The sequence below is a fragment of the Bos indicus x Bos taurus genome, chromosome 9 (genome assembly GCF_003369695.1).
Source record: "Bos indicus x Bos taurus breed Angus x Brahman F1 hybrid chromosome 9, Bos_hybrid_MaternalHap_v2.0, whole genome shotgun sequence".
In the NCBI taxonomy this organism is placed as follows: Eukaryota; Metazoa; Chordata; class Mammalia; order Artiodactyla; family Bovidae; genus Bos; species Bos indicus x Bos taurus.
Window position 1 is genome coordinate 29387670 of NC_040084.1, and position 13166 is coordinate 29400835.

Here is a 13166-nt window from a genome sequence, read left to right on the forward strand (position 1 = left end):
TGATTTCTTCATTTACATTACCTTTGTATGTTGTTTTTCTCTGAACTATTTTCCAGTGGATAAATGATCAGTTATGGCATTTTAACTGGATATGAGCGTTTAGGTATCTGCAAGGCTTATAGCACATTTTCCTAAATAGTTTCCCAAAAAGATTACATCGTATAACCAAAGAATAAAGTCATCTAGGCTGTTGATTAAATAGTACAGCCCCACTTTTACCTAAGGTAGACCGTGGAAACAACAGAGAAGCTGCAGTGAGGACTGGCTGGGTGTGCAGAAAGATGTCTAGAAGTCTGCGTGGATAATTTACATGACAGTCCCTAAAAATGATCCCCAGTAATTTTCCTGAAACGTCCAAAAGTGTAATTTCTGAATTAGTGCCTTCTTAGGGAGCTAGAGTTTTAATAAAGTCAAAACATTTCTAGATCCAAGAAAGGTAAAGAATTAGCTAACTCACGTGCAGCATCTAGTTTACATGATTAACTCCCATTACCAATCCTGTACACTTAGAAAAATAGACTTAATGCTTCAAATAAGCACTACGAACTACCAGTCAATCCTAAAGGAAATCAACCCTAAATCTTCATTGGAAGGACTGATGCTGAAGCTGAAGCTACAATACTTTGGCCACTTGATGTGAAGAGCTGACTCACTGGAGAAGACTCTGATGCTGAGAAAGATTGAAGGCAAAAGGAGAAGAGGACAGCCAAGGATGAGATGGTAAGATAGTGTCACCAACTCAATGGACATGAATTTGAGCAAACTTGGGGAGATAGTGAAGGACAGGGGAGCCTGGTGTGCTACAATCCATGGGGTTGCAAAGAGTAAGACATGACTTAGTGACTCAATAACAACAAAGAACTAAGAAGCAAGAAGTTGAGCACATGAAACCCTTGCCTGTTGAGTGAAAGAAAAATGGAAAACTAGACTTAATTCTCTTATCCATCATAAACTGTGTTCCCTACACACACATTCCACTCTCCCCCCAACTCTGACACACACACACACACAAACACACACACTAAACACACACTAGTCACTGAAAAGGGCATGCTTTTTAAATTTCACAGGTTCTTTAGGACTCAAACACTGGACTCACAGAGCTGTGGTGATTGACTTGTCATTACTACAGAGCATTTCTTTTCCTGATATATGGAGCTACCCAGCTACCATTTGCTTCCCACTACCATTTGCGCTAGTGGTGAAGAATCTGCCTCCCAATGTAGGAGACATTTAAGAGGTGGATGTTTGGTCCCTGAGTCAGGAAGATCCCCTGGAGGAGGGCACAGCAACCCACTCCAGTATTGTTGCCTAGAGAATCCCATGAAGAGAGAGGCCTGGTGGGCTACAGTCCATGGGGTTACAAAGAGTCAGACACAATTGAGTGTCTGAACACTCAAATTGGGGGTGGTTTAGTCGCTAAGTAGTGTCCAACTCTTGCAACCCCATGGACAGAGGAGCCTGGCAGGCTACAGTCCATGGGATTCTCCAGGCAAGAATACTGGAGTGGGTCAACATTTCCTTCTCCACTGAACACATATAGCTACCATTTATTGAAAAGCTACTATCTCCCTGCCATTTTCTTGGATTCTTTTTGTTTGGAATCTCATTTAATTCTCACAGCAGCACGATACAGTACCCTATATTTCTCCCTATTACATATGTGGAAATCAAGGTTCAGAATCTGTAAGTAATTTGCATGAAAGCACAAATTCTGAGTTATGAGCAGGCAGAGCAAGATTCTCCCTTCTCTGATCGGTGCTGTCCTGTGAAGTACCTCTCAGTGCAGCACAGAGTGAGGGGGCATTTCTACTTTTCTATGTTAGTATTTCTGGGATATTTTGGTTCTCTTAAGATTTTTTCTATTCATACAACTTGAAAAATCTCTCAGTTACTTCTTTTTCTCATAATGTCAGTCGTACTGGTCATTTACTCTGCTATTAAATGTGTGTCCAGAGGAATATAAATGGGAACCACAATAGCAGCCCCAACTCTGTAATGTTTTATGAAATGTTAAAATATTTTGCACTCAATCTTCATGACTAAAGTCACAACAGATATTTCAAATTAGCAGTTGTGTTGCCAGTGAAATCTCAACAATACCAATTCAGATTGCACAACCACACTTGATTTATCTCTTTAGATTCAGGTCCCATAACAACTAAAGATGAAGTCTCATGACTGAAAAGTCTCTAAATTTAATTTCTAAAAGGCAAATGAATCTAATGAAGTGTTACGGTGGGAGAAATTTTGGAGAAGGAAAAGAACATAACAGGAATATACCCGCGTCCTTATTAATAATATACTGCTACCTTATTAATGATTCTTCTCCTCAAGTAACTTCTCCTCAAGTTAAGCTGAACTCTCAGCAAACCAATTAAAATTACTCACAAGAGTTTAAATACGTACTGCACTATTAGTTGAAATGATCTCAGAACAGAGTTGGAAAAAAAAAAACCAATTCTTTTAACTGCTTTGAAAATTTCACCCAAAGAGGGATTAGATGAATTCTAAGTTTTTTTAAGTTTGTGGAGGAATTCTATTACAAATTTAAACTCAAGAGGAAAACACTTTAAATATATGATTAATATATTATTAGTGAGTATTTGGGATAAAAATCTCATACTTGGAAATGCCAAAGAAAACTACTTTCTGGATTATAGGTGGAAAGATACTGGCCATAAATATATCTAGAACTTTTAACTGTGACAAAAGTAATTTTGCTACATATTCTGCCTGCCTTTACTTAGGTAGTTAAAGTTAGAAACACAGTTATATAACAAATTAAGTCCTGGGAAAGGGAAAAAAATTATGATTCCATGTAGATACACACAGCCCTCAAAATTTGCCTGTAAATGGTTTTGCTTTTAAGCATAATTTCTCACAGAAAATATTTCAAATTATAGCCTCTCTCCACCTGAAACCCACTGAATGTATAATTAAGTTGAACTGTGGTTATTATATTTGAGACAGAATTCTGAGTTCAGGGAGGAAGGAGTCAGAGAACACACACTGAATTCTTTCCTTTAGGACTGGATATGAATAAAATATTGTCATAGGAACCTTTTCACTTTACATTTTCCTCTCACCTGAATGCTGCCTGCTGCTCAGTTTTGGGGGTGTGCCATACTCATTTCCTGTTTTAACTATGCTTATTGGCATACTACCCAGAACCAGCCTATCTCCCAAAGGACTCCATGCCTCAAAATCATCTCCCTCCACTCTTGTCCCTACTATGTCCCTTCCATGGGGAACGTACTCAATAATTACTCACTGAAGGAATGAATGAAATAAGAAATATAAAAAGTAAAACAGAAAAGATGTGGATTTGATGTTTATAGCCTCTTCACTTTTCCTATCTGCGCATATTTCCTATATCTGTTTTCCAAGTTTCATCTGGTCATTGTTCAGCACAATGGCTCCTTTGGAGGCGAGAGATTGAGTTCCAACAAATGTGGTAAGGGTAGGGTGGGAAGACAGCAGCGCAGACGTTTCATGTAGATTTTTAGATTCAGTGTTGGTGGAAGGCTCACCTTAATTTTAAATGATGAGGCTATTTCAAATAGTGAGGCTACCAAGCTCAAGAGACCATTGTGACTCAGGACGACACAAGGTAAACACAGAGCGGCTGTGTGGTATAGACTTGATACACCCATGTTCCAAGCAGTGACGGGATCTTAAAGCCACACCTCTGTCCTATCCAACACAGAGGCAGGATCGAACAATGCCGCTACAGTGCCTCTGCTTTGCAACAGTAGTTCATAGCCAACGACGCCTGATGCTCAGTGCGGCTCCCATGGTAACTCATGGGCGAGGTGCCTCCTTAGGCCCTTCCTGTGCTGCATACCTATCTCATTGCTAAGCTGCTTCTGGTTAAACTCCCATGCACATGCTCTTGTATGGGCAAAAGGAGACTTCCTCTGTTCAGAACTCATTCAAGGCCTGATATGCGCACATGGCAGGCTGCTGGCCAAAATGTGCCCACTAAGCCCCTAACAAATGAATCATGAATCTGGGTGACTAGAGAGACAAATGTTTACCATGGAATGGTAACAAAAAGTCTGGGCTTTTTGCCATTTAGGAAGGAAAAAAAAAACCACACATATAAACTTTCTTATCCTTTCCTGGATAGGTCTAAGAAGGTACAGTGTGCTCAATTCAGTCTTTAGACAGCACGTATATTGACAAAAAATGAGACTTTTTAATAGATTCATAATGAAATATATATATATATATAAAATGTTATATATATATAACATTTTATATATATATAAAACATTTTCTTTTTTGTGATGACTGATTTGCTTTACCATAAAATAGCGCAGGATGTTATTATTACAATTTCTTTCCTATTCTATCCCTTCATTGTGAAAGGCTATAGAACACTGAACAGAAAGAATGAAGGCAGAATAAGATAATGTTTATAACTATAGGCTTTGTAGTCAGGCAGAATGGGTTTAAGGGCTTCCCAGGTGGCTCAGTAAAGACTCTGTCTGCCGAGCAGGAGATGCAGGCTTGATCCCTGGGTCAGGAAGATCCCCTGGAGGGGGAAATAGAAACCTACTCCAGTATTCTTGCCTGGGAAATCCCAGGGATAGAGGAGCCTGGCGGGCTATAGTCCATGGGGTTGCAAAGAGTTGGACATGAATTAGTGACGAAACAGTAGCAGGAGAGTGGATTTAAATTCCAGCCCTGCCACTATCTGTGTTAACCATTTAGAACAGTGCCTGAAACAAATTACGTGCTCAATAAATGTTATTTGAAAATTATTTGCCTACTGATATTATTCCTAAAATCAGTGTTAAGAAAATTTTCCACCAAAAGCATTATGGCCAAAGAGCCAAAAATAAACACCAGTAGTATTATGCCCCACTAGACTAAACTGCTAATTCCTCCAAGGAAAGCTACTTGAGTAGAAGTACTTTAAGTTAATTATTTGTTGTTTGCTAACTGTTATTTACTTTTTCTTTTCTGTGTTTTATCAGTCCTTATCACTGTGCCCAATAAATAAATTAGTCCAGAAATAGAACAAATAAGAGATCTAAGACAATGAAATATCTAGTCTGTTAACATAGTCTATTCCAGAGGGAGAAAGTTAAGAAAAACAGTTTGTAGCATATTCATAAATAATTTATTATTGATATCTGATGGTACATACATACATATATCTGGGCTCAGTCTTTGGGACTGCAATGTGTAATCCAAATGTGCTCATCTTTCCACTTGGCCAGCAGAATATTTCTCCTTCAATTGCAGTTTGCTTCTCTTTGGCTGTCTGGCAAGCTGACAAAACTATTTGATGATTCCATGTTCAGCACACAGAGACTTTGCAGTTTATCCAATATCTTCATTCAAATATTCAGGGAGAAGCTGAGAACATCAAACTATTTTCAGTTATTCTGGAAATGCACCAGGAAGTTTCCTACTGTGTAGCAGAGTGGAAGTGATTTATTAAATGAGAAAGTAACCCATTGATCAATGGAAAGTTGACAGCTGGTAAAAAAATCTTGCAGTTGGGACTCATCTCTCCATGCAAAAGATATCTGAAAAAGAGGCCAGGGGAACTGAGGTGATTTGGACTACTTGTGACATGAAGTTCTGACACTCTTTCTGTAAGACTATTAATATGAAATGTGGTTTTCCAACTTTAACGCTGAGTGATGAAGGAAAGAAAAGATGTAGAATTTTAGAAACTTACTTTACAGGAGGCTTATTTCAGATACTCTAAAAGTATTTATAGAACCTCCTGTAAAATATCCTTGTAAGGCCCCCTTCAAAGAGAACTTCTCTTTGCAATCCAAATCTCAAGTTCAATTACAATGTGAGCTAGAGAACAGGAAGGTAGGAAAGGAAGATTGGGAGTTGGCTCTATCAAAAAACACTCTTAATAACATACCTGAATGCTCTAATAACTGCTTCACATTTTAGAGGACTTTTCCTATTATTTATAGAATTAATCATGCTTTGAATGGAAACATCAGCAAGATGGCAGAATAGGAAGCCTCAAACCCTCCTCTCCCCATTAAGATATCAATTCAAGAATGATACACAGACCAATTCCCTTTGTGAGAAATCCAGACACCAATTAAGACGCTACTTCACCCCCAGACAAGCCTGAAGTCAGCTACTTCAAAGCTGGTAGGAAAATTCATAGCACTCACTACCAGAATCCCTCCCACCAGCACAATGCAGCACACAGCAGCATGATTCAAAGGAAATTCTCAATTCCCAGTATCTCTGGGGTTGGGGGAACAAAGACGGAATATCCAATAACATTTTGACTTTTAGGGGGGCGCTAACAGTAGTTGGTTTCTTTCTTGCTTGAATATAAACACTGTACGAAAGGATACCAGACTGTGGGAGAGGGGGTGATAAGAACAAAGATAAATGTTTGAACCAGAATTTCCACTTCCCCATCTCAGAATAGAGCAAGGGGAGAACACCTCCCCTGCCCCCGCCCTGTTCCTGGCATCTCCCTGGAGAGCAAAAGAGTTGAATCATGTGTTCAATGTCTGGCTTCTTTTGGAGGGTGGGAGGTATGCCAGACGAATGAATTTCCATCTCATTTGACTTGGAGTGCTGATGGGACCTGAGATATTCTAGATGCCTGGGGGGAGGGGGGTGTGGTTCTTTGAAAACAGAAAAGAGCCGGGTGGTTTATGGCAGGTCCAGAAAACCTGCAGTACCACAAAAAGACAATAGAGGGAAAAAGAGATTATGAACTCTTGAAGAAAGAGCCTGCAAAACATCTCTAATTGGACATTTATATTCACAAGCCCAGAGAAGACACATCTGCAAGAAAGGTTTAAGAGGCCCCAAGGATCTCTATTCAGGCTAGTGGGTGAAGGCCTTCCCTGCATGAAGCTAGTCCAAAAAGAGAGGAAGAAGTAGATGCTGTTTTGAATGTGCAGATTACAACACAAAGTAACCAATCACATGAAGAAACAAAAAAACATGGCCCAACCCAGGGAACAAAATAAATTTCCAGGTACTGACCTTAAAGAATTGAATATTATAAATTAACTGATAATTTAAGATAATCATCATAGAGATGCTAAATGAGCTCAGTAAAATCATGCTTGGAAAAAATGGTAATAACCACAAAAAGATTAAAAAAAAAAAAAAGATTTCAAGTCAGAAACTGTCACAGAAAACAAAGGACATTACATAGTTATAAAAGGATCAGTTCACCAAGGAGATAGCAATTACAAATATATACACATGCAACATCAGAGTACTCAAGTACAGGAAGCAAACAATGACAGAACTGAAGGTAGAAACAGACAGCAACAAAATAATAGTAGGAGATTTCAATATCCCATTCTCAGTAATGAATAGAATAACCAGCTGGAGATCAATATGGAAAGGAAAAAAACTTGAACAATGGCACAAATCAATTGAGCTAACACCCCATCCAACAACAGCAGAATGCTTATTCTTCTCCAAAAACATTATCCAAGGATAGATCATTTGTCAGGTCACAAAACAAGTCTTTACAAATCTAAAAAGTTTGAAATCATTCCAGGTATTTTTTCCAACCACAAGAGAATGTAACTGGAAATCAATAGAAGAAAAACTGGAAAATTCACAAATATGTGGAAATTAAATAGCACACTCCTGAAAATCAGTGAGTAAAGGAAGCAATCAAAAGGGAAGTTAAAAAATATCTTAAGACAACCAAAAATATAACATAACAGAACTTATGAGATGCAGCAAAAGCCGTACTAAGAGGGACGTTTGTGGTGTGAAATACCTGTATTAGAAACAAGAGAATGACCCAAAGATACCTCAAGGAACAAGAAAAAGAATAAACAAACCCCAAACTTAGTTGTCTAATTCCCCAGTGGCTCAGTGGTAAAAAAAAAAAATCTGCCTGCCAATGCAGGAAATGCAAGAGAGACACATTCAATCCCTGGGTCAGGAAGATTCCCAGGAGGAGGAAATGGCAACCTATTCCAGTATCCTTGCCTGGAAAATTCCATGGAGAGAGAAGCCTGATGGACCATGGTCCATGGGGTCACAAAGAGTCAGTCATGACTGAGCACACACACAGAGTTAGAAGAAGGAATAGAGATTAGAAAAACAATAGGAGAAATATTCAAACTGAGTTAGTTGTTTGTAAAGATCAATGAAATTGACAAATCATTAGATTAATTAAGAAAAAGAGAAAGAAGACTCAAATAATAAAACCAAAAATGAGAGAAAAGACATTATAATTGATGAAGTATAAATTTAATATTAGAAATTACTCTGAACAATTATATGCCAACAAATTGCATAAGTTAGAAGAAATAGCTTAATTTCTAGAAACATGTAACCTAGCAAGACCAATTCATGGGGAAATAGAAAATCTGAACAGACATAACCTCAAGGGAAATTGAATTAGCAATAAAATATCTCCCAACAATAAAAGTCCAGGACCAGATATCTTCATTAGGGAATTCTACAAAACAATTAGAGACAAATTAATGTCAATTATTCTCAAATTCTTCCAAATAATTGAAGAGGAGAAAACATTTCCAAACTTATTTTAATAAGGACAGCATTACTCTGATACCAAAGCCAAAGACACTTCAAGAAAATAAAATTACAGACCAATATCCATGACAATAAGAGGTATAAAAATGCTCAGTAAAATACTAGCAAACAAAACTCAATAGCACATTAAAAGGATCATAAACCAGCAAAAGTGAGACTCTTTTTCCTTGAGATGCAAGGATGGTTCAATATACAAAAATCATCAATGTGAGGCACCACATTAACAGTGTGAAGGATAAAAATCACATAGTACTCTTGCCTGGAAAATCCCATAGACGGAGGGGCCTGGTGGGCTGCAGTCCATGGGGTCGCGAAGAGTCGGACACGACTGAGCAACTTCCCTTTCACTTTTCACTTTCATGCATTGGAGAAGGAAATGGCAACCCACTCCAGTGTTCTTGCCTGGAGAATCCCAGGGACGGGGGAGCCTGGTGGGCTGCCGTCTATCCGGTCTCACAGAGTCGGACACGACTGAAGCGACTTAGCAGCAGCAGCAGCATCTCAATAGATCCAGAAAAGGTGTTTGACAAAATTCAACACCTTTCATAATAAATCACTCAACAAACTAAGAATAGAAGGAAATTACCTCTACATAATATACACTATATGAAAACCTCACAGCAAACGTTATAGTCAACAGTGAAAAACTGAAAACTTTTCTATTAAGTTCAGGAACAAGGCCACTGTAAAACAACTACCATAATGTCTACTTCCATCTCAGAATTTCTAATCAGAATACATCACTTTCAGGGCTTTCCAGGTGGCACTAGTGCTAAGAACTCGCTTGCCAATGCAGGAGAAAAGGCATGCAGGTTTAATCCATGGGTCCAGAAAATCCCCTGTAGGAGGGCATGGCAACACAGTCCAGTACTTTTGCCTGGAGAATCCCATGGACAGTGGAGCCTGGTGGGCTACTGTCTGTGGGGTTGCAAAGAGTCGGACACGACTGAAGCAACTTAGCATGCACAGAAAGAGATGACCAGCTCAAATTTTGACAAAACTCAATGATATAATGTAGACGAATGCAATAGGAAATATAAAGTTCTGAGGATTGGTATCTTTACATGATTATTTTCATGTGATCACTCATTTGTAACCCAGATTTAGTCTTTTTAAATAAATAAGTAAAAGAATGAATGGTGGTTTCCAGATAAAGGTGGCATATTAAACACACAAGCATTTCTTCATTCATTTAAAAACTTATGAAAACAACAAAATAAAGCTTACTAAATGAAATATACAAGGTCAAAAAGAAATGGAAATAATATGTGAATAAAGCTGGTTTTAGAAAAGGAAGAGGAACCAGAGATCAAATTGCCAACATCCACTGGATCATCGTAAAAGCAAGAGAGTTCCAGAAAAACATCTATTTCTGCTTTATTGAATATGCCAAACCCTTTGACTGTGTGGATCACAATAAACTGTGGAAAATTCTGAAAGAGATGGGAATACCAGACCACCTGACCTGCCTCTTGAGAAACCTATATGCAGGTCAGGAAGCAACAGTTAGAACTCGACATGGAACAACAGACTGGTTCCAAATAGGAAAAGGAGTATGTCAAGGCTGTATATTGTCACCCTGCTTATTTAACTTCTATGCAGAGTACATCATGAGAAACGCTGGGCTGGAAGAAGCACAAGCTGGAATCAAGATTGCCAGGAGAAATATCAATCACTTCAGATATGCAGATGACACCACCCTTATGCAGAAAGTGAGGAGGAACTAAAAAGCCTCTTGATGAAAGTGAAAGAGGAGAGTGAAAAAGTTGGCTTAAAGCTCAACATACAGAAAACGAAGATCATGGCATCTGGTCCCATCACTTCATGGCAAATAGATGGGGAAACAGTGGAAACGGTGTCAGAATTTATTTTTCTGGGCTCCAAAATCACTGCAGATGGTGACTGCAGCCATGAAATTAAAAGACGCTTACTCCTTGGAAGGAAAGTTATGACCAGCCTAGATAGCATATTAAAAAACAGAGACATTACTTTGCCAACAAAGTTCTGTCTAGTTAAGGCTATGGTTTTTCCTGTGGTCATGTATGGATGTGAGAGTTGGACTATGAAGAAAGCTGAGCTCCAAAGAATTGATGCTTTTGAAGTGTGGTGTTGGAGAAGACTCTTGAGAGTCCCTTGGACTGCAAGGAGATCCAACCAGTCCATTCTAAAGGAGATTAGTCCTGGGTGTTCATTGGAAGGACGGATGCTAAAGCTGAAACTCCAATACTTTGGCCACCTCATGCGAAGAGTTGACTCATTGGAAAAGACTCTGATGCTGGGAGGGATTGGGGGCAGGAGGAGAAGGGGAGAGGATGAGATGGCTGGATGGCATCAGCAACTCGATGGACATGAGTTTGGGTGAACTCTGGGAATTGGTGATGGACAGGGAGGCCTGGTGTGGTGCAATTCATGGGGTCACAAAGAGTTGGAAACGACTGAGCGACTGAACTGAACTGAGGAAATTTTGGAAAGCTCAAAAGCATAATAAGTGCTAATTGACATTATTAGACTGAGAAAACAGATTTTTAATACAATAGTTAGGAAAACAAAAAAGAACTCAGTTTATACTATCATGCCTCAGATGGTTCAGTAAAGGGATACTCCATACCTGTGAAAGTGAATTCAAGATGGAGCCAAAAAGAATCTTGTTTAAAGGTTTGACTAGGAAACTATTAGACATCCTAGATCCTCTCTTTCATTCCACACCTACTCTTCTCCCACTCTGGTTATTTTTCCTCTGCAAAGATAAAGCAGAAATTCTTTGTGAGGTACTCAGTAGAGCTGGGGCTTCCCAGGTGGCATAGTGGTAAAGAATCGGCCTGCAATGCAGGACACCATGGTTTGATCCCTTGGTCAGGAAGGATCCATTCCCCTGGAGAAGGAAATGACAACCCACTCTAGTATCCTTGCCTGGGAATTCCATGGACAGAGGAGCCTGATGAGCTACAGTCCATGGGGTCGAAGAGTCAGACATGACTGAGTGACTAACACATTCGCAGGAATAGAGCTGAGATTTAGGGATCATTACAGCTTCCCAGGTAGTTCAGATGGTAAAGTGTCTGACTGCAATGTGGGTAACCTGGGTTTGATCCCTGGGTCAGGAAGATCCCCTGGAGAAGGAAATGACAACCCACTCCGGTATTCTTCCCTGGAAAAGTCCATGGACAGAGGAGCCTGGTAGGCTACAGTCCACGGGGTCACAAAGAGTCGGACATGACTGAGTGACTTCACTTCACAGATAACAGAAGAATTCAATATGGTTTTAAACTGAATATTGAAGTACAAGATTTCTTCTGCTACAGGAGTTCCAGAATACTAGGAGGCAGACTATTACCTCTCAAGCAGAAGCTAGTAGAATTATTTTGGGGGGAGTTTGATCAGCCTAAGAGAAAAGCACCAATGCGTATTCAGGCTTCCCCCAATGAAACGGATTAATCAGATCACACTGAGTGAAGTACCCAGGGAGAGCTAAGTTTATAATCAGCTTACTTGTGTCGCTACCATAACTTCTTAATGCTGCTGCTGCTGCTAAGTCGCTTCAGTCGTGTCTGACTCTGTGCGACCCCATAGACGGCAGCCCACCAGGCTCCCCCGTCCCTGGGATTCTCCAGGCAAGAACACTGGAGTGGGTTGCCTTTTCCTTCTCCAATGCATGAAAGTGAAAAGTGAAAGTGAAGTCGCTCCGTTGTGTCTGACTCTTTGCCACCCCATGGACTGCAGCCTACCAGTCTCCTCCGTTCATGGGATTTTCCAGGCAAGAGTACGGGAGTGGGGTGCCATTGCCTTCTCCGTAACTTCTTAATCAAATCAGATCAGATCAGTCACTCAGTCGTGTCTGACTCTTTGCGACCCCATGAATCGCAGCATGCCAGGCCTCCCTGTCCATCACCAACTCCCGGAGTTCACTGAGACTCACGTCCATTGAGTCAGTGATGCCATCCAGCCATCTCATCCTCTGTCGTCCCCTTCTCCTCTTGCCCCCAATCCCTCCCAGCATCAGAGTCTTTTCCAATGAGTCAACTCTTCCCATGAGGTGGCCAAAGTACTGGAGTTTCAGCTTTAGCATCATTCCTTCCAAAGAAATCCCAGGGCTGATCTCCTTTAGAATGGACTGGTTGGATCTCCTTGCAGTCCAAGGGACTCTCAAGAGTCTTCTCCAACACCATAGTTCAAAAGCATCAATTCTTCGGTGCTCAGCTGTCTTCACAGTCCAACTCTCACATCCATACATGACCACAGGAAAAACCATAGCCTTGACTAGATGAACCTTTGTTGGTAAAGTAATGTCTCTGCTTTTGAATATTGAAAACCATTCAATATCACAGTAATCCAAGTCTATGCCCCAACCAGTAACACTGAAGAAGCTGAAGTTGAACGGTTCTATGAAGACCTACAAGACCTTTTAGAACTAACACCCAAAAAAGACGTCCTTTTCATTATAGGGGACTGGAATGCAAAAGTAGGAAGTCAAGAAACACCTGGAGTAACAGGCAAATTTGACCTTGGAATACGGAATGAAGCAGGGCAAAGACTAATAGTTTTGCCAAGAAAATGCCCTGGTCATAACAAACACCCTGTTCCAACAACACAAGAGAAGACTCTATACATGGACATCACCAGATGGTCAA